The 23319-nt window shown below is 39.8% G+C and overlaps 2 protein-coding genes across 11 annotated transcripts in view; one reads left to right on the forward strand and one right to left on the reverse strand.

Moving 5' to 3' along the window:
- LOC124719919 overlaps positions 1-10712 on the reverse strand; it is a 155465-nt gene extending 144753 nt beyond the window's left edge. For 2 of the 7 annotated variants that reach the window (XM_047245114.1, XM_047245115.1), the window contains exon 1: positions 10472-10708. The gene's annotated coding sequence lies outside the window, so the exon portion shown is untranslated. Of the gene's footprint in view, positions 1-10471 lie in introns of all 7 variants that reach the window. The other 5 variants (XR_007006017.1, XM_047245113.1, XM_047245116.1 and 2 more) reach the window with 5 other exon arrangements.
- Positions 10713-10741: 29 nt separating this feature from the next.
- LOC124719917 (zinc finger protein 436-like) overlaps positions 10742-23319 on the forward strand; it is a 223562-nt gene continuing 210984 nt past the window's right edge. For all 4 annotated transcript variants that reach the window (XM_047245109.1, XM_047245111.1, XM_047245110.1 and 1 more), the window contains exon 1: positions 10742-11101. The gene's annotated coding sequence lies outside the window, so the exon portion shown is untranslated. The remainder of the gene's footprint in view (positions 11102-23319) is intronic.

The raw sequence follows: 23319 nt of genomic DNA on the forward strand, positions 1-23319 counted from the left end.
TAACACACAATTCAACAAATCCAGACGCTTTAATTTCACAGAATGGTCATATGATTAGTGAAACTGAACAGTTCAAATTTCTAGGAGTTCAGATACATAGTAAACTGTCGTGGAAAGCCCACGATCAGGATCTTGTTCAAAGACTTAATGCTGCCATTTTTACTATTCGAACGGTATCTGAAATAAGTGATTGTTCGACACAAAAATTAGTCTACTTAGCTTATTTTCATTCGCTTATGTCATATGGTTTTGCATTTTGATGTAACTCTTCTAAAAGGATATTTTTGGCTCAGAAATGGGCAGTAGGTGGTGTAAGTTCACTAACCTCTTGTAGACTCCTGTTCACCAGTCTGAGTATTTTGACACTGACCTCTCAATACATATATTCTTTACTGTCATTTCTTGTTAACAGTATTAGCTTATTCCTAAGAATAAGTGGCTTCCACTCGGTTAATACTCAGTAGAAAACAAACCTGCATCTGGATCGGACTTCCGTATCTCTTGTGCAGAAAGGTGTACACTATACTGCTGCATCCATTTTCAATAATCTTCTACAAGAATTTAAAAATCTTAGCAGTAATCCACGCGCTTTCAAATCGAAACTGAAGAGTTTACTCATGGGTCACTCCTTCTATTCTGTTGAGGAGTTCCTTGAAAAATTAAGCTGATTCTTATGTTACATTGTTGACTGCATTTACTGAAACTTTATCTGTTATTACTTTTAAGTTGTAGTTTCATGTATTGACATGTTCCATGACCTTGGAGAGTTGCTCCTCAATTTGGTCCTACGGAACTTGACGTGTAAATAAATAAATGAGAAAGTGCCTGAAAGTGCGATACAGAAAAATTCTACCTACTTATCAGTAAAATCAACTTGTTACAAAATGCACGTCAGACAATGTACACACAATTGTGAACAAATAAATCTACAAACATTAACGAAATTCGTCTTGAACTAGGTAATTCAATTCTCGTTGTTGTTGTGGTCTTCAGTCCTGAGACTGGTTTGATGCAGCTCTCCATGCTACTCTATCCTGTGCAAGCTTCTTCATCTCCAAGCAACTACTGCAACCTACATCCTTCTGAACCTGTTTAGTGTCTTCATCTCTTGGTCTCCCTCTACGATTTTTACCCTCCATGCTGCCCTCCAATACTAAATTGGTGATCCCTTGATGCCTCAGACCATGACCTACCAACCGATCCATTCTTCTAGTCACATTGTGCCACAAATTCCTCCTCTCCCCAATTCTGTTCAGTACCTCCTCATTAGTAATGTGACCTACCCATCTAAGCTTCAGCATTCTTCTGTAGCACCACATTTCAAAAGCTTCTATTCTCTTCTTGTCCAAACTATTTATCGTCCATGTTTCACTTCCATACATGGCTACACTCCATACAAATACTCTCAGAAACGACTTCCTGGCACTTAAATCTATACTCAATATTAACAAATTTCTCTTCTTCAGAAACGCTTTCCTTGCCATTGCCAGTCTACATTTTATATCCTCTCTACTTCGACCATCATCATTTATTTTACTCCCTAAATAGCAAAACTCCTTTACTACTTTAAGTGTCTCATTTCCTAATCTAATTCCCTCAGCATCACCCGACTTAATTCGACTACATTCCATTATCCTCGTTTTGCTTTTGTTGATGTTCATCTTATATCCTCCTTTCAAGACACTATCCATTCTGTTCAACTGCTCTTCCAAGTCCTTTACTGTCTGACAGAATTACAATGTCATAGGCAAAGATCAAAGTTTTTATTTCTTCTCCATGGATTTTAATACCTACTCCGAATTTTTCTTTTGTTTCCTTCACTGCTTGCTCAATATACAGATTGAATAACATCGGGGAGAGGTTACAACCCTGTCTCACTCCCTTCCCAACCACAGCTTCCCTTTCGTACCCCTCGACTCCTATAACTGCCATCTGGTTTCTGTACAAATTGTAAATAGCCTTTCGCTCCCTGTATTTTACCCCTGCCAACTTCAGAATTTGAAAGAGAGTATTCCAGTCAACATTGTCAAAAGCTTTCTCTAAGTCTACAAATGCTATAAACGTAGGTTTGCCTTTTCTTAATCTAGCTTTTAAGATAAGTCGTATGGTCAGTTTTGTCTCACGTGTTCCAATATTTCTACGGAATCCAAACTGATCTTCCCCGAGGTCGGCTTCTACCAGTTTTTCCATTCGTCTGTGAAGAATTAGCGTTAGTATTTTGCAGCCGTGACTTATTAAACTGATAGTTCGGTAATTTTCACATCTGTCAACACCTGCTTTCTTCAGGATTGGAATTATTATATTCTTCTTGAAGTCTGATGGTATTTCACCTGTCTCACACATTTTGCTCACCAGATGGTAGAGTTTTGTTAGGACTGAAAAATTTAGTTCTCAAGAGGTAGGTAATCACAAATTCTTGGGTGCCATTGTTGATAAACACTTGACATAGGAGGACATTATCTGCAAAGTATGTTTAAAATAAGCAGTAGCATATTCTTAATCAGAATGATGTCTAAACAGAGTAAATACATGCACATTGTTTACAATGTACGATGGCTTAATCTACTACCACTTATCATGCCGCATCACAGTCTGGAGAAATGCAGCACACATGCTTATACAATGGCTAATTAAATATCAAAAGAAGACTGTTACTTGCAATGCAAATTTCACCCAATAACCATCCTGCAGAAATAAATGCAAAAATTTTAATATCACTACTGTCCCTTCAGTAAACATGTTTTTAACAATTATGCACAGTTAAATAGACACACACACACAATCGCAACACAAGCAATATAGAGTGACAATTATTTCCATAGGAAATGAATCAAATTAACTGAATAAGGTCTCAAACTTTGGATGCAATTTATATACTAAATCCCATGCACAACAAAATGGACTGAACAGACAGCTGATTTCTGAAATAAATTAAAAGGTTATTTAATTTTATTTCTCTATAGCCTAAAAGAATACCTAGAATCTACTAAACTGTACATTGCACAGACTCAGACATGTTTGTATGGGCACGAGACAGCAAGGTCTTTAGTAGCTGCGTGAAAACAGATGGAGACGAGTGTCAATAAAATACACAAAAAAGTAAGATAAAACAGCATGTAAAACACAGGTACAAAAGTTGTAAAACTACGTGCATACCCACTCAGAATGACAGAACAAAGTATTGCGTCAGTTGTAAAACATTAATGACAGGAGCTGAAACAATGTAGCAGATGGAAATGGCTGGCTGACCACAAGAATAAAAAAAGGAGAAACCATCCACTCTTTAATGCACTAAAACCTCCAGCCTAAAAGTTTAGGTCAGAGTCCAGACACATCAAAAAACTTTAAAACCTTAGCCACACTCGTCTCATCATCAGCTAAAACTGAGGGCAGATCCCCACCAATATTTGCTTCTGCCCTTGCATCACGATATAAAATGCACTCCGTTAAAATAAGGCACATAGAGATGTGCATGCCACAAGCATCACAAAACTGGGGATCGTCTCACTGTAGTAAAAAGTTGTTTGTGAGAAGGCAGTGCTCAATTCTAAGGCACGTGATGATCACTTCATCCCACCCGAACAACTGGCAGGAAGAACGCCACTTCATCATCCAAAGCTTATTGGCCGTCACCGTGAGCCATTCCTTATCCCACAAGTGCGTGCGCTTTCTGTGTAGTGCAGAAACAACAGCCTGCAAGAGAATAGGACACTTTACCACATCCTGTCCTCTGCAGGCCTCCTCGGCCTGTTCATTTCCCCATATCCCTACGTGACCTGACACCCAGCAGAATGACACTCTCTTACCGTGCCGTCGGAGCGACTACAGTTGGTCTTGTATCAGCCGTACCAACTCCTCAGCTGTGTACAGGTTGTGTAACGATTGTAAGGCACTAAGGGAATTGGAGCAAATGAGAAACAGTTTGAATACTACACATCTGCTCCAGTGCCTTTAGGATCGTGTGGAGCTCCGCTGAGAAAACAGTATACTCATCAGGAAGGCAAGTCCTGGTGACACAGTTGAGGAACACGACGGAACAGCCGAGGGAATTCCCTCGCTTACAGCCGTCAGTGTATACTATTGTGAAACTGTGATGCAGATCTAAAATGTTAAAAAACAAGGATTGAAATGTAAAATTTGACGTATGACCTTTCTTAAAATTCATCAGCTCTAAAGTAAGTCTGGACCCTGTAGCTCTAAAGTAAGTCTGGACCCTGTAGAAGCCACGGTGGAAATCTGCTCCCATCGCAATGGGAAATGTGAGGACCGGCCCCACCAATTCCTAGAAGGCAATCGTGTGTACGAATCCCACAGGGCCTCATTGCCTGTTACAAAAAGGCTTTTCCAGTTGAGGCTCAGCAGTGGTACAGCAGATGAGTGTGTAATGTACGGACAGTGTTTTGTACGCCTGGCACACCTTAAGCAGCTGTCGTCTGATGTGAAGTAGTGCTTCACCTGCCTCTACACAGAGGCTTGGAATGGGGCTACTTCTGAATGCCCCAGTGGCCAACCGAATCCCTTCACGGTGCACCACATCCAACATCTGTAAATAAGAGGGTCTCGCAGATCCGTACACCGTGCACACGTAGTCGAGCCGAGAGCACGCAAATGCCCTGTAAAACCGGAATGGACAAGCCCTGTCTGCTCCCCACGCACTGTGGCTAAGACATTTTAAAATAATTAAAGAGTTAAGTGACCGTTTTTTCAAATCCTTAAGATGCGGTAACCGGGTAAGCCTAGAGTCAAATATGAGGCCCAAGAAACTCGCTGTGTCTTTAAAAGTAAGAACAGTGCCCTCATCCTCAACTCAAGAAAGATTAAAATGGAACGAGAATGGTTAAAAGGAACACACACAAACTTCTCAGTGGAAAATGTGAAACCACTCTTTTGCGTCCATCCGTCCAAACATCGAATAGTTGCAAATGACGTGTTGTCGTTGCGAGGCTTGAAGAAGGCCAAACACAGAGAAGTCATACACAAACAAAGAACACTGGACAGAACTTTTCACTCTGCATGTAATGCTATTAATAGCTATGGCAAAGACAGTCACACTTAAAACCCTAGCTTGACGGACACTGTTCTCGTGCTCAAAGTGATCAGACAGGGGTTACTGACTCAATATCTAAAATATCGTGGCGAGGGGAAGGACTGAATAAAAATGGGAAGATTACCACGAAAACTCCATTTGTGAAGCTGCTCCAGGATAAGGTGCCCCCAAGTAGTATCGTAGGCCTTCTCGATGCCTAAAAATATACCTAGAAGGTGATGCTGGTGTAGGAAATCGTGTTGTATAGCCACCTCTAAGAGGGCAAGTTCGTCAAAGGTGGAGTGATACGTCCTGAACCACACTGAAAATGACTACAGAGTTGTCTGGAGTCTAAGATCCAGACAAGGCAGCAGGTGACCATCTGCTCCAAGGTCTTCCCCATACTGCTAGTGAGGGTAACACTACAGTAACTACTTGGGCACGTACAGGCTTTGCCAGGTTTTAAAAGACGAATTGAAATTGCATCGTGCCACGAGTCGGGAAAGTGACCTGACACCCAAATGGCATTAAAAAAGTGCGAGAAGGATATTTTTGTTTCGCCTCGTGAGGTGCCGCAGCCTACTGTAACGGATGCTGTCGTGAACACGGGATGTGTCACGAGCTGCAGACAATGCAGAATCCAGCTGCGACATGGAAAATGGGCAGTTGTAATTTTCTTCAGAGGTGGACCGGAAGTCGAGACTACACTTCTCAGTAACCGCTCTATGGCGATGGAAACCTGGATCCTGACTGGTTGTTGCAGTAACGGTGGCAAAATACGCCACCATAGTCTCGGCAATGTTTAGTGGATCGGTCTGGAGAATGCCGTTCCCCATTACAGCAGCTGTGGGGCACCTACGTCCTCTCCCACACAACGGAAGTTTTGGTGGAACGATTAATGGTGTTCAGGAACTGTTGCCACAACCTCTTCTTGCTCTCTAGAATAGTTCGGTGACACTTTGCCCTCGCCACCTGAAAGGCTGCGAGATTCTCTGCAGTTGACGGACACTTGAACCTATGCAGAGTCACACGCCTGCAGATTGTAGCGGCATTCGGCAATCTGCCAAGGGACAAGTTGCCTCTTCTGTTGTCCCGTGGACTGCAGAATGGATGTTGCAGTAGCACAGTGGATCCACCCGTGCCTCGACATTTGCACAATGTTCGAACTGGGCCAACTGGCTATAAAGTGTCCAGTCTACTCTACCGAGCACCCATCGTGTCAGTTTCCTTTCGGGTTTCACTCCAATGGGCAGGTGAATCCAGATCGGGAAGTGATCACTTCTGTGCAGCTCATTGACCACTTCCCACTGAGCAGTGTGAGTAAGAGCTGAAGAGCAAAGTGGGAGATAAATGGCAGAGAACAACCCAGTGCTCACTCCCACATTTAGCAAGTGTGCGCACGATGATGAGAGAAGCCTCTCAGTTGCTCTACCTCTGGGGCAGGCAGTTGCAGAGGGGATGAAGGGGCGGGGGAGCTGTGTAATAAGGTCGGTTAGGGCCTCTTTGTCAAGCGCATCATGTGGCAAGTAAAGGAAACGTATTGTCAACGGATGACGCACGTGCCCTGATACGGCAACTGGTGGTAATGTTGTCATAAGTGAGAGAAGCGAGGAGTGTTAGTTGGTACTGACAATAATACCTACACCTCCTCTAGCTCTCTCTGGACTCAGGTCGTCCTTTTTGTGGAGCACATAGCGTCGTAGCCCAGTGGTGTATGATGGATGGAAATGAGTCTCCTCAGACACAGACACAGTGGTTTACCCTTAGATAAGTGACAGTTCTTCCACATGCATCCTGAACATCTGCATGTTCCACTGTAGGATGGGATCCATTTCATCGATGTGGTTTTAATTTACCCCTATCTTTGCCAATCGAGATGAAGCACTATTCGAGCGAGGGGGAGTGGAGGGACTGCCTGACAAGAATAAGGGGTCAACTAGAGAAATGCAATGCCTGAGGAAACACATATTAAAAAATTAATTCCCTGAAACATATAATGAAACAGCAGAAGCTTCCTTCAAATTTCCAGTAAGTATATTCGGAATTAAATCTCATTACATTTTTCTTGCACGCCAGGGTACTCCATATGTATTTTTCAATGGCAAACCAATAATTGCTGCGTTTCTGTCACTTTTTATTGCCGGGGGCGCGATATTATTGAACTGTTAATATGGAAAAGTCCACTGTCTACAAAATTTACAGGCTTCATAAACATTAAAAGTTTACATAATAGAAAGCAAATAATGATACACGTGCAGTGAGTCAATTAAAGATAACATAAACTAATTAATTGAAAGTTTAAGTTAAATAGTATCTTAAGTCGTGGAACAGAAAAATTCATCACTGGTTGACACTATAAGAACAAAAAGAAACAACTAACCTGATACTGTCACCTACCTCACCGAGCAAATTATAGTAATATCTGCATACTAGTAACAACTATTTCTAACAAAAACCTGGAACTACAGAGCTAATAAGTACAATACAGATAATTTCACAGTCCTGCATAGCAGCATAATTTGTAATGTTCAAAGTACGCAAACAGGTGGAGACATAAAAATGAAGCATATCATGACAAGAATCAAATTAAGAGACAAATCAAATGAAGGTATTGTCTGTTGGCTTCTGTCTCAGGTCCTTTGGCCAATGTTTGACTGACAATTTTCCTGACGTTTCGCCATCACCAGTGATTGACATTCAAGTGGCCACGAAAGCCTCAATAATTTTATAAATCAATTATAAAATAATGACACTTTTTGTGGCAGACTGACAGTCAACTGTGAGGATAAACAAGCAATAGCTTGGGCTGCCGCAGGATTGGCAGCCTACAACCTATATTTATCATGCAAAAGCACAACTGACACGGTGACAGCGAATCCTTTCTGGGGTACAGTGACTCAAACCCTCGATGGATCTCTAGTAGTCTTTTTATCTTCATTTATTTCAAAAAGAGAAAAGAAATAAACAGTGAACACCACAAACCATACATACAAAGAAACAAACAAAAGAGTTTAGCTACAGAAGGGTGTTTTCGAAATCAAAAAGATGTGAATTTGCAATGCAGATGATCAGTCAGACATGGTCAGAAGCATATTCAGAAACAAATGGAAACAAAAAAATTATACAAATTCATGAATATATTCAAATTAAAATTTCCTTAGGTAGTATATTCTGATGGGGACTGGATAACAAAAAAATATCTAAAAATTATCTGAAATGCTCAAATATCTCAGCTCCATTAAAGAAAATAAATCGAAAAGGATAAGACCAAGCACAACTCAAAGAATAAAACCAAAGCCATTTGGAATGTAGTAAAACAAGAAACAGGCAGCATAAAGATGAACATAAAAATTAGAAATAACAATAGTTTAATTGATAAGCCTAAGAACATGGACATCTTTGTAAACAACTACTTTAGTAATATAGCAACCAAATTGCAAGAAAAGCCTCCTAAAATACAGTACACAGCTAAAATAAACCTCGTACAATGCTGCCATAACCTACCACTGGGAAGGAAATCAGTAGGATTGTACATATATTTAAGAGTAAAATGTCCACAGGTTGAGATGACGTTCCAATGTGTCTAGTAAAAAATTGCGTTAGCAGCATAAAAGCACCCCTAACAGACATTATAAATGAGTCATTCTCGACAGACATTATAAACAAGTCATTCTCACCAGGTTGCTTTTCTGATTACTTAAAGCAGGTAAAAGTTCTTGCCATACATAAAAATTGTGATACAGAAAATACAGAGAATTACAGACCAGCTTCATTACTGTCTTCCATTTCTAAAATAATAGAAACTGGTGTGAAAACAGACTTACGGATTATTTAAACAAATACCAACTTTGATGCAAAGAACAGTTTGTTTTCAGGAACGGAAATGGAACAGAAGCTGCTGCAGAAAAATTTCCAAAAGCAGTTTTAGAAGGCACAGATAATGGACAACAAGTAACAGGCATTTTCCTAGACCTTAGTACAGCAGTTGATCATGAAATACATTTAGGTAAATTTGAAGCAATAGAAATGAGGGAAGTAGTAAATAAATCTTTTAGGTCTGACCGAGCAGACAAAGTGCAAAGGATAGAGACATCTCGAATTTTAAGTGGCTCAAATTATATGGTAAAACACCTTTCAGATCAAGAATATTTGAACAGCAGAGTCCCTCAAATGAGTGAGTTAGGCCCAATACTGTTTCTCATTTACATTAATGACTTCCCATGTGGGTCATACAAGGAGAAACTGTGTTATTTGCTAACGACAGGAAGACACCAGAAACATTAGAAGTAAAAGCTGAAAAGGTACTTAAGGGTGTCTGCAACTGTTCATACAACAACTAATTAACTCTTAATGTAAAAAGACTAATAACATGAGCTTATACATAAACAAAAAACCTATTATAGCAAAAATACATAATGAAACCACAAAGTGTTGCTGGCACAACATTTTTAAGTATGCATATGATCAGCAATTAAAATGGGATGAACATATTGGAGTACTTGATAAAGAATTAGCACAGCATGCTATGTCTTACAAATATTAACCACACTGTGTAATAGCTCAGGCCTAAAAGCAATGTACTGTGCACATACCCATTCTTTCATAAGTTATGGCATAATATTCTGTAGTGCGAAAGCTCAGAATGTGGAAAACATGTTCAAATTGCAAAAATGAATCTTGAAAATTACGAGCAAGGGCCACAAAAGGGCCCTCTACATTGAGCTATTCCAGAAATGGGGTAGCCCTATTCTGACAGTTCCAAGTGAATAAATACCACAAACTACAGTTTTATACAAAAGTAAAAATAGAGAAACGCTAAGCAGTATGCAGGAAACAGCTCCACACACAATCGTCAAACTAGATAAAGTGATTGCTTGTACCTCGATAGAATGAATATAGCAAAGGCCCAAACCACTATGTTTACCATGGAGTCAAGATCTTATGTAACTACCAAATGAGATCAGAAACCTAAGGGGAACTCTATAAATTTAAAACATATCTTAAAGAATATTTTCTAGTAAATGGTTTTGCATCTATTAAAGAATTCATAAGACATAAAATTATTACAAATGAATAGTCAAGTTGGACCAATTACAAAGTAGACACAATAGATTGTAATTTGTAACCAACTCCATATAATCAAAAATGGTGACATCCATACAACGAAATATGCCTAGGGATGAATGAATGAATGAATGAATAAATAAACTCTACCGCAATTCCATGCTGAGGCCGACATGTAAAACTATATTGAAAACCGGGTGGTAGAGGCCAGATCTCTAACTTTTATTTTCTATTCATACAGTACTTCAAACTCCCCATCCTCCTAACCTTAAACTACTGCATAGCGTGTCCTCACAACTCTGTAAACATCTGATTAGATCAGTCAGTATTGAACTTTTCGAGAATTACATCAAAAAATATTATTGTAAATAAAGTATTTACCTGTGGTAGACAGCTGACTTCCCGCTGCTGTCTGCTCATCCGTAGACAACACAAGTAACCATTTTTTCACAAATTTACGTTGTTTTTTTTCTTTTTCTCGATGACTGACACTGCACTTCACAGAGACTTCACTCACAGTGTGACTGTGTTCTGCTCTCTCAAAACACAGCGAAGTTCCACAATAGCTGGTTTCACGATGACGGCGTCACATCTTCATTGACATCGTATATGATCTTTGCGCGGATTCCGACAGTGACTTGTCGCCTGGGCTGGGTTGTGCTATGTGCTGCTGTTTGTGACTGTTCCTGCAACTGCAGCAAAAAGTAAACAAAGGGGGGATGAAGTGTTTCGTTCGTTCATGTGAGCATAGTAACTAAATAATGACATAAAAGTATTCCATGTTACTCAATATGTTTTTCTGTGAGTGTTGGCGCTCCAGTTGACGTGTTCAATACCCATTGTTAATTTCGAAGCATTGTTCTTGGAACAAAAGGCTATTGATTTGAAAGAAATTAGGCGGGTAACGCTACACTTCTCTGTGTAATGGTTTTGAAAGCTAACAATGGGAATCTTTTCCTTCATGACTCTATGCTGGCATCAAAATGGTTTTAGCGAAATGCAAGTGAAAAGGTAAGATATGCAGCATCAGATTAAGAACACATAGCAAGTGGCAGAAAATCTGTGTGTAGTTTATGTACCAACAACCTGTTTCTTATTAAAATAAAATTAGTCGTATTCGAAAAGAGAAGTAATACTGCATGTGTCCTTGCAAGTAAAAGAAATCGATTAACTTCTTACACGCTCTGAAACATATTGACTGTTCGCTCTCACTTTGTCGATATTGAATTGAATTTTATGTGTATTGTAGTGATCATTTGAAGCGTCAGTGGTCACACTACACACATATACACCATATAAAAGTGTTGTAGCATTACGTGTGTCACAATAATGAATATTTAGAAGATTCTTTAAAGTATGCATGTGCCTGTTCACTAGTGCATCATATCGTAATTCAACTTGTACAATAATAAAAATATTACCATTACACCATTTTCTTGGAGCTCATTAAGAATCCATTATCGCCATATGGATTTAGTTTTAATAGAAATTCTGTGATTTTTCTTTTCAACTGTTGATCTGGTAGCTCCCGGGTACGTTGAAGCATGCCACCCAAAAAGCTTCTATTGTTGGCATTAATAATGACCCAGAATTAAATAGCCATTCTCCGTTCGAAATTGGTTTGGATAAAAATAAGTGCTGCTTGCCTTTAAAGTATTTTTTTTTTTTTTTTTTTTTTTTACATTTCGTATAAATTTTGTATCTCCCTTTCTAAGACATTTCTTGAATTACACAAATGTATACACGTATTTATGCTATAACATAACAACTATATTTAATTCGCTGTGGCCTATTGTAAAGCAGGCTAACTTAAGAATCCACTTATCCAAATCACTGAAAACCACATTAAGGGCGGATGGACCTAACGTTTACGAAAGTTTTGACAATATGGTCGGAAAAACCGAAAGTTGCAAATCCACCCTTCTGCATTGATTCTTGACACCAAGCGCATAGCCAACAATACGCCGACCATGACTTGTGGGGGTTAGGCGGGGGCAAATAAATATAAGACAAAAAGAATTACAACACCATTCCAAAACAAATTCGGCAAAAATCAAACACGTAGGCCTAATTCCCAATGTACAACACAACCAAAAAATGCAAAAACGAAAACCATTGGCATGGTAAATTTGGCTTGACTATATGTTGACCTTTGCAGCTCATACAAAGCCCTCGCTAAAATGAACCCATACAATTCCAAAACCTGATACTGCAGTTTTCACTTGTCCTATATAGCATCTTAAAAGGAGCCTGCGTACCTAAGACCAACACACTCAAACCAGTTATCTAAATCTTCACTTCCCCTATGTATCTAAGATAAAGGCTATAGTACAATAAACGAAAATGCTGTCACATAACTAATATAAAAAATGTGTAAACAACAATATTTAGCAAATCGAACACAATTACCAAACACTAGCAAGAAGAATCTCAAAATTCATGAAAACTTGCAGCAGCAAAAATATTGATACACACAAACAACATCTATATACGTAAAAACCAAATCAACACTAAATACTTACCAAACTCACCACTCCATAAGTCTGGGTTGACCAACAATCCCGGGAACCCCCCCTTTCCTATAACAAAGATACACTCATAAAAACAAAACAAAATTGTATGCAATCAATCCAAATGACCTTAGGAGCCTGTTTGTAGGCACTGTATCTTAGCCCATTGCAATAAGCAATGGCTTATCCATAAAGTTCTGTGTCATATCCATGACTGACCAAAAAACTAAAAAGAAAACCAGATCTCTGACCATAAGAAACACACAGTAATAATAGTTCCAAATGCAAACAAGGTTCCACCAGCCGCAATATGCAAAATAAAAATAACTCACTTGCAAACTGACACAACCAGTAACAACTTGAAACACACTTATAGCAAATGATTCACTAACAAACAACATTGGATAATAAAGACCCAGCAGAAGAGTATGTCAAATACTGTAATACACCATGCATAAACATGAAGTGACTCAGAAATGTTGTGCAGTCATGACATCATGCAACACAAAATACAGATATGTTATGGTTCAAGACAGACAGTTGGAAAAACAACTTTTGGCTGTTCCCCACCACTCCCCCAGCTGAAAAAAATTCTTAGTACTCTTACAAATTATATGAACTTTTCCAAAATGCTAAAATGTACTTTTCTTTAAAATCCGTGTTCTTGTGGACATAGTTCAATTCTAACAACTATTATATTTAAGAATGCCATTGGTTAGGAAATCAAAAGATTGGCAATAAAAAGCAGACCAAATGCACTTCTAAAACCATGTGGACTACTGGCCTGTGTGTTGAAAATGAAAATAAAAGTGAGAGTAGTACAGGAAACACTTTTGTTACAAACAGGACAACTTTAGTGTGATTTGCAAAGGTGTATTGTAGATGTGAAGACAAGCCAGTAGTTTCATTTACATGTAAATTTAATTCAGGACATTTTCAGTGTGTACTTGGAAAAGCTTTTGGCTGATTATCTGAAAATAGTAGCTAAACTTCTTTACGATTGAAGTCCTAAATCTAATCATTAATTTGTTTTTCAGTTTAGAGAGTTTAATAACATAAGAAGTCAGATAAATTTCACAATAAGAAGCTGAGCATATAAAAGGAGAGTAAGGTGGTTTTCGCACAAGGAGGACAATTTGCTACTGCATTGACCTTAATCTGAATGCTACAGCAGATCTACTGCTTTGAAAAAAAGGATTGCTTTTTTTGATATGTAAAAGAGGTCAGGGTGACAATTCCGGAAAACCTGGCTTCCCAGGGAATCACATTTTACCTGGAACGCTCGAGGAATTCTGCATTTTTAACCTAGCATCGAAATTAAATTTTATTAGGCCTAAGTTTTATACATCACAAATTTTAAAATAGTTAGTATTCCAAAATGTGTTAATCATGTGAATATTATTCCTTACAAATTCTCAGTGCTCAAAAACTGCAGTTAAACTACTGCTTATGGCTGGTATACAGCTCAGCCGAGATAAAAGTAAAGTCATTATTGTGTTCCAGGTGTGGGGTGGAAGATGGTGTCAAGAAGCTCCTGAGAAACTAATAGAAATTAATAGAGGGTGGGGGGGGGGGGGCAGATATCACAATAATGACTTTACTTTTCTGTCGGTGGAGCTATGTTGTTGTTGTGGTTCTCAGTCCTGAGACTGGTTTGATGCAGCTCTCCAAGCTACTACTGGGAGATGAAGAAGCTTGCACAGGATAGAGTAGCTTGGAGAGCTGCATCAAACCAGTCTCAGGACAGAGGACCACAACAACAACAACATAGCTCAGCCGAGAGAAAAGTAAAGGCATTATTGTGATATCTGGCCCCCCCCCCCCCCTCCACCGTCTATTAATTTCTATTAGTTTCTCAGGAGCTTCTTGACACCATCTTCCACCCCACACCTCGAATTGTGTGTGGGTCCGCTTTTTAAATGTTCCGCAGAGATCTCATATATATATATATATAATTTTTCCCACGTGGAATGTTTCCTTCCATTATATATATATATATATATATATATATATAACTCATCTTTGGACCACATACAAGCCACAAACTCCAGCCTGTGGATTGTGCAGGAAATCTGTGAGACTAAAAAAATTTGGGAACATCTTACAATGCTCTGAGTGTATGACTATAGGCCCTGTAAAACCAACTAACAAAAGTGAAAGTTATTTAAGCAGACTTAACATACTAACCATGTTATAATTGATATCTTCTGTCCAAAGACTTATTTGATGCAGCTCTCCAGCTTAGTCTGTTCTTCATCTATACCTAACCACTGCAACTTACATCCACATGAACCTCCTTACTGTTGTGCCATAAATTTCTTTTATTCCTCAGTTCGACTTGGTAAACCCTTGACCATTATTCGACCTAGTCATCTGATCTCGGCATTCTTCAGTAGTACTAGATTTCAAAGGCTTCTATCCTTTTCTTTACTGAACTGTGTATTGTCCACATTTCACTTCTATGAAAGGCTAAACTCCAGACAAATAGCTTCAGAAAAGGATTTCCAAACATTTAAATTCAATATTACCAAATTTCTCTTTTTCAAAAAATACTTTTCTCGCTATTGCCAGTCTGCATTTAAAACCCTCTCTACTCCAGCAATTGCCAGTGATTTTGCTGTGCAAATTATAAAATGGCTCTTAGTGCCTCATTTGTTAATCTGATTCACTCAGCACTGCTTGATGTAATTCAGTTACATGCCATTACTCATGTTTCACTTCTGTTGATGTTCATCTTATTCTTATCCTTCACATCCATATGTTGTAGAATCTTACAATATACTCCGAGCTCAAACATAATGAGTTATTTCAAACAGAACGACCTCCTCCATGCCAACTGGCACGGATTTTGATAACATCGCTCCCGTGAAGCCCAACTCACGTTTTTCTTACGTGACATCTGTAAAGCCACAGATGAAGACTGTCACGTAGATGCAGTATTTCTCAATTTCCGAAAAGTATTTGACTTAACACCACACCTATGCTCATTACCAAAAGTACAGTTATGTGGTGTATCAGATGAAATATTGACTGGGTTGAGGATTTCCTGGCAGGAAGGACGCAGCATATCTCAGATGGAGAAGTACTTTCAGATGTGTCACGGCGAAGTGTGTTGGGACCAGTACTGTTCATGTTTTATATCAATGACATTGCAGATGATATTAATAGTAACCTCAAACTTTTTGCAGATGGTGCAGCTATCAGCAGTGAAGTACAGTCTCTACAAATATTCAGTCAGACCTTGTTAAGATTTGAAAGTGGTGCACTTTACAAACCAAAGAAACAAAGCACCCAGTGAGTATAATGTTAGTGTCACAGATGGATTCTGTAAACTCATACAAATACATGGTTGTAACACTTGGTAGGGACACGAAGAGGAATGCTAACATAGACTCAAGTCACGGGTAAAGCAGACTGATTTATTGCTAGAATACTGGGGAAATGCAATGAGCAAATATAGGAGATTGCTTACAAATCACTCGTAGAACTCGTCTCCGTCTACATCGATTCTCGGCAAACCACCGTAAGGTGGATTGCAGAGGCTACGTTCCGTTGTACCAGATATTAGGGTTTCTTTCTGTTCCATTCACATATGGAGTGCAGGGAGAGTGGTTGTTTGAATGCTTTAAGTGAGTGATACCTAGGGGGCCGTAGTATATTCCTAACACCATCATTTAAAGCCGGTTCCTGCAACTTTGTTAATAAACTCTCTGGATAGTCAACATTAATCTTCAGGAGACGTTCAGCCCTTGTTGGTCCAATTTTTATGGGTCCCACATACTTGAGCAGTATTCTACAGCTGGTCGCCCAAGTTATTCGTAAGCAGTCTCCTTTGTAGACTGATTGCATTTCCCCAGTATTGTACCAGTGTACTGAAGTCTACCACCTGCTTTAAATAACCTATGCGATAATTCGATTTCGTATCCCTACAAAGTGTTACACCCAGGTATTTGAATCAGTTGCCTGATTCCAGCAGTGACTCATTGATATTATGGTCATAGTATACTACGCTTTTTCCTTTTGTGAAGTGCACAATTTTACATTTCTGAAAGTTTAAAGCAAGTTTCTAACCTTTGCACCACTTCGAAATCTTATCAAGATCTGACTGAACATTTATGCAGCTCCTTTCGGACAGTACATCATAGATAACAGCATCATCTGCAAAAAGTATGAGGTTACTATTAATATTGTCTACAAGGTAATTAATGTACAACATGATGCAAGCAAGGGGTCCAATACGCTTCCCTGGGGCACACCTGAAGTTACTTCTACATCCGACGATCACTCTCCATCCGAGATAACATGTTGTGTCCTCCCTCCCAAAAAGTCCTCGATCCAGTCATAAATTTGACTTGATATCCCATATGATCGAGATTTGGCAATAAGCGTAGGTGTGGTACTGAGTCCAATGCTTTTCGGGAATCAAGAAACACTGCATTTACCTGGCTGCCTTGGTCCAAAGCAGTGTGCGATTTGCAGGGGGGGGGGGGGGGGGGGGGGGATTTCCCCCTGTCTGCATCAGACCATCCCATCCTCTGGTTTTAGTTTATGCATCCCAACCTGGGATGTTTATTTCCCACGCACTGGAGTAAAACTTTACATATAATTTAAATTTGTGGAGCCGAACACTGAAAGTTTTTAATACAGTCTTACTATTAATAATATTAATATGTTTGCTTATTAATTTTGAAAAAGTGTTATGTAGTAGTTAAGCATTTCAAAACATTTAGAACTAAATCATCATTATCGTGTTGTCATTGTTGCTTTCGTCTAAGGTTCGTCATCTGTTTACTTGCGAGCTTGCGACGGAAGTAGTGTGGCAGTCGTATCGCAGAGTTGGGTGAGCTGGGGGCTGAAATTCCCACTCCGGGCTCTGACATAGGGTGGTGACCGGCCCGGAACCTGTGCGAACATTTACTGTTAGGCCACCTTTTGGCAACGGTATGTCGCGGACTAACGCTCCTGGGACGAAAGCACAAAGTAGTGCGAAGTGAGCAACGGTACTGGTCAGACGGGATCGGACAGTCCGACTTCGCTAGCCACGAACCACGTGGCTGGAGCTTAACACAGGATCCCCAGCATCGCGTACTCCAAATTAATTGGTGTCGTTCGTTCGTTGCCTCGTGTCCGCCAAACACACGGCGATCTTCACACGTTCCCGCTTCAGTAGCTTCGTTAGTGAGTTGAGTGCGTCTGGGCGTGTAAGAACTAGGGAATTTCAGGATGTCATTCAAACAAAGCAAAATTTCTGATTTTCTTAAGAGCAGTGCATTACCTGATACGCGTACAAACTCTGACAGTCGGGATACTAACAGTGGTGCTAAAAGAGTTAACAATAGACACTGAATGCAAAAAAGAAAACGGTAATAATGGTGCTAATACAGGGGAAGAGGCTAAATCTCCGCTGACCGAAAACTCTGACAAATCTCAAGATAGGAATGGGAGTAGCAGTACTCTTGCGATTATAGTAGGAAATTGTGTTGCCTTACCACGTTTTCAAAACTGTCAAAAGACTAAGCCATGGCTGTCCGTAAAAGACAAAAACTTAGTAATATGCACAGTGTGTTCACAAGTTCGTGAACTTCAGGTGGAAAGCGGTGAACGTGTGCGTATCGATAACGCGTTTTAGCTGGTCTTTATGCTAATAACGCCAAAAAACTAAATGATACAATCGGGGATCATGCAAAGTGCAAACCACACATGAAGTGCGTAGAAATCATGAGTATAAAAGAAAAGAAAAGTTTAGAAAAATGTGTCATTGAAGTGCAAAGTTGTGGGGAAAGCGGTATCAAGAAAAAGTAATCGAACTGCGTCGTTGTTCAGATGTGCATATGTAATAGCTAAACAGAAATTATCATTCAAATCGTAATCGAACTACAAAAGCGTAATGGTTTGTCAGTCGGTAATATGCTTCATTCTGACCATGCCTGCCGAATCATTATGTTTGTAGGAGAAGAAATGAAAGAGAATCTTGCTCACTTCCTTGTAGAATCGGGTACAAACTTTAGTATCATGATGGACGAAAGTACAACGGTTTCCAATAAAACTTGTTTAATAATATTTATACGTTTGTCCTTTGAGGGAGTTGCTTGTGATTATTTTTTTGACATTGTTGAATTAGAAAGTGGGACAGGAGAATGCATTTTCAGCACACTGTTAGCAGCTCTTGAGAAGTATGGCTCAACAATGCTTGCACCTTACAAAGGTGTAGCCACTCTACTGTCGTTCATTGTATGAATCACAAAATGGAATTAGCTGTCCACGATGTTATGAATGATGTAGCAGATGTATACCATATACAGGTTTTTTTTAGATTCCTTATATTCTGTGTTTTCTAAAAATCAGAGACTACTGCAAAGTGTTTCACAAGAATTATCCTCGCAGCTATCAAAACTAGGCCGTATTTTTCGCGTACGTTGGGTTGCTTCCTCATTTAATGCTGTTCGAGCTTTTCTTGAAAGTCACAGTTCTCTTGCCCATCTTTTTGAAAAACTGAGACATGATGGTTCCTGATCAACTCAGGAGAGATCTAAATTTGAAGGTTTACTAAAACAACTCACAAAGTGGTTTTTCTGATAGTGCATACGCGTGAATAGTGAGTTTCGGCATTAACATCTATTTATAAATAACTGTTTAACCATGGGTAAAAAAAAATGTTCAAATGGCTCTGAGCACTATGGGACTTAACGTCTGAGGTCATCAGTCCCCTAGAACTTAGAACTACTTAACTACTTGGTTACACCTAAGGACATCACATACATCCATGCCCGAGGCAGGATTCGAACCTGCGGCCGTAGCGGTCACGCGGTTCCAGACTATAGCGCCTAGAACCGCTCGGCCACCCCGGCCGGCAACCATGGGTAACGCCACGGTCGAAGCTAGTAACATATATAATTATACTAACCCCCTAAGACGTCCCCCCCACTGGTAAAAGCACAAATCGCACACTGGTCCAAAGCTTTCAGTACATCGTGTGAGAAAAGTGTAAGTTCGGTTTTACAAGATCGATGTTTCCATAATCCATGATGGTTGACATGGAGATCATTCTGTTGGAGATACTTCATTATGCTTGAGCCCAAAATATGCCCTAAAATTTCAGCAAATGGATGTCAGAGATCTACATCTAAATCTACAATCTGCAAACCACCGTGAGGTGCATGGCAGAGGGAACGTTCCATTGTACCAGTTGTTAGGGTTTCTACCTGTTCCATTCACGTGTGGGACGTGGGAGTAATGCGTGCACTTATCATTCTAATCTTATCCTCACGATCCTTGTGTGAGCGATGCATAGGGGGTTGAAGTATATCCCTAGAGTAATCATTTAGCGCCGGTTCTTGAAACTTTGTTAATATATTTTTTCCGGGATAGTTTACGTTTGTGTCGGACCCGTACCAGATAGCACTAACAGGGGCTGTTGAAGGTACATAGCAGGGCTGTGTTTGAACACGACTCGAACTGTTCGGACATTTTAGGTCCCATTTCGGGAAATCTCCGGTCATGTTCAATCTAGTTACTTATTGGTACTATCAGAACGGCCAGCCTTAGCGTTTTTAATGCACTGTGAATTTTGATAATAAAAATGGCTGTAAAACAGAGTGTGATACATCTTGTAGCGTAGAGACCATGCGTAACAACAGCAGCTAATAAATAAATGAAAGATTGCAATTGTTATTGTCTCCAATTCTCGAGCTGTCACTCGCCCCGCGATGTAGTGACGCCTGATGGTACTATGTGCGAGACGGTCTTGCCGCTGTCATTCATTCTCGTGACAAAAATTAAAGTCATAAAGTCACTTATTCTGTTCGTTCGGCTTTTAATTCTTAATTAAATGTCATGATTGTTTCATCTGAATGTTGCCGTCTTGTTTTCAAACTAATTTAAATCTGGTATCGTTTTTATCTGTTATTCTAATTTGGGAACGGAGATTGGATTACTCATTTGCAACCTACTTGGTAGGCCTTATCGCCACTCAGAAAGAAATGAAATGTAACATTGGGCCCAATCAGGTACTAACTATTGGAGATCAGTATTTTTGTCTTTATTATCATCACTTAAAAAACAGCATAAATGTTCGTGTGTCCATGGATTGCTATACTGTATGAGAACTCGTAGTGTAAATTTGTTCGAACAAAATACAAGTTTATGCAGTGTTTTCGAAATTTTCAGAATTTGAGCAGAACTGTAGCTAATTGTTGTGGCTAGTTCGTAATTTCTTGAGCTTACGTTGCACTCGCGCTGCGCAATTGAAGTGCCAAGTGACTGTTCGGACAAGCTCAATACTGTACCGGGAAGTCTCGAGCTCGTTCGAATGCGAGTGTCTTTTGCCCGGCCCTAGTGCACAGAGGTCACGTATTTGTTTGACGTGCAGGTGAGTGTCGTTCAGATGTAGTGTGGACAACCAGCTGTTGCTCACAATCGATTAGTCAGTTGATTGTTGTTTCGTTCAGCCGGTTTTGTCAGTCGAACGAGACTAGCCTCCGCGACTGTGTCAGCTGTATGAATGTTTTCCCTCACCGGGCTTAAGGCTGCGGTCGCAATGCTGCCGATTCCGCCGACTACCTACATCGGCCGATGTTTTCAAATCAGTTCGCCACTATGAGCACGGTAGCCGTTCTCATCAGCCGAACTCCGGATGACAATCGCTGAAATTCAGACCAGTTTTTCTTCGACATTCTCACACATGGGCTGCCTCGCTTTGCTCCTACAGTGACGTCACTGCGCCAGCCAATCACAGCTGATTTAGCTTCGGGCTCAACCTCCCTTTTAAATAACCTTGGGCTGTAGAAGCTGGTTAGTTTAATCCAAGAACAAGAAGAGTTTGCGCCATCCTGAGCGTAAAAATATCACAATCGGGCTATAGTTATGAATCTATGTACTGAAATCGCACGTTTATCGGAAACAAGAAGTAGGCAAAATCCTTATCGGATATTTTAGATGTAAATTAAACCTCAAAAAATTAATTCGTTCGAATGAGAAGAAGGAAGTTTCTTATGCTTTTTTTTCGTGTATGTGTTATTGTAGGTGGGCATTAGGTGCCTGCAAATTATTATTACTGCTTACTGGCGTTTTTATGCCAGTAGGGTGTTGACTGTTACATGATCTCGATTTGCAAATGCGGCAATGTGTGTGCGTCCATTTTTCAGTGTTTTGCGTGTCCAGAGTATCTTATTCTAAACTTTATCATTAACACGTGCGGTAAATGACAGCCATTGAAGTTCAGTTTAACGTATGTCAGCTCAACTTCAAATAAATTGAGCAAAACATAAATGTTTTGTAATCTTGCCTTTCAGGGCCACTACTAATCGTCTTGCATCTGTAAACCCGAAAAGTCATACGTGAAACACTTTCGGATAACGAAAGCTAATTTCGAGTGCTGGTAGAGGTGCGATTTGATTTCTATTAAAAATGCGATAATCACGGTAAAACTGCAGTTCCGGCTCAAGCAAAACGGCAATACGTGACATCGGACCTTTACATATTTCCAGTATTTGAGCCTATACCCCGCTATACCACGTTCTGAAAAGTACAATTTTAAAGTTTTTGTGTGATATGTTGGAGGCTATATACGATGACCTAAAGGCTAATAGAAATGCTCATATCTTCACTCTTGCAAATACTACGAAATGTTAAATTTATTCTTAGCGATTTTTGAAGCTATGCTTTGTGCTATGCATTAAAAAGACTGAAATAATACTGCCACCAGTAAGTGTTTAAAGAGCATTGAAGTTTCCAGTACTAGATTTTGTTTATCTGAATATTCTGTCAGTATTGCATTAATTTTCACCATTTTTATGATAAAGTAAGCTGCTGTAAAACCACAGATCTGTCTTTCATTAATTAATTAATTAATCAGGGTGTATACGATCCGGGATAGACCCGGACATCTGCGAGAAAACCGGGAAAAACCCGGGAATTTTTCGTTGTTTTAGTTTTCAGTTAATTTTTTGTTACTTTGACTGGTTATGAACCGATACTCTAACGAAGGATATTACTGTATCCCGCTACCGCAGAATAATACTGTAGCAACAAAATATGAACGAGACTAAAAAAAATTGCGTCTGCCAACAGCAAAGTGTGTGAAAGGCTTTAGGAAGATTATGCAATGCTTCGTAACTACAAATTACCTCCTGTGAGCGTGACTGTTTACATTTGATTCATTTAAGCAGTTACGAGCGGGATCACGCGCACACGCTGTTCGGTACCTTCTCCCGTTTCTGGCTACAGAAATGTGGCTGTTGGGCAAACCGGGGCATCCGAAGCGGGCGGCAATATCGGTGGTAAGGGGGGCAAATTCATATTCTCGAGGAAAAAGAACCCTGTTTCACAAAGCGCCTAGCATCTGGCGCACATTGGTCATTCGATTATTCAAATGATTTTGAAACGCATCCCTGTTGCTTTTTGAACATTTTTGATCACATTCTAAGTTGATTTCTGAATGAATCATAAGTTGATTTTTGAATGCGTGCATAGTGTACGTGATGTCCCTGCCAGGGGAATCCTCGTCGCATCTAGAAATAAACTTTCCGCAGACAACAGGGGATGGGGCTATACGAGCTGAGCGGAGTAAAGCCGAACGGGTGAATACCGTTTGTTTATGTGATTGATTGCGTATGCGAATGATTCGCGTTGTTATAATTACTAGCTAAGTCCATAGATTCAGACTACCAGCGCGGAAATAGACGACTAACAGGAATAACAGGTAAGAAAGATTACGTATTA

Source organism: Schistocerca piceifrons, chromosome 11, assembly GCF_021461385.2.
Source record: "Schistocerca piceifrons isolate TAMUIC-IGC-003096 chromosome 11, iqSchPice1.1, whole genome shotgun sequence".
Lineage (NCBI taxonomy): Eukaryota > Metazoa > Arthropoda > Insecta > Orthoptera > Acrididae > Schistocerca > Schistocerca piceifrons.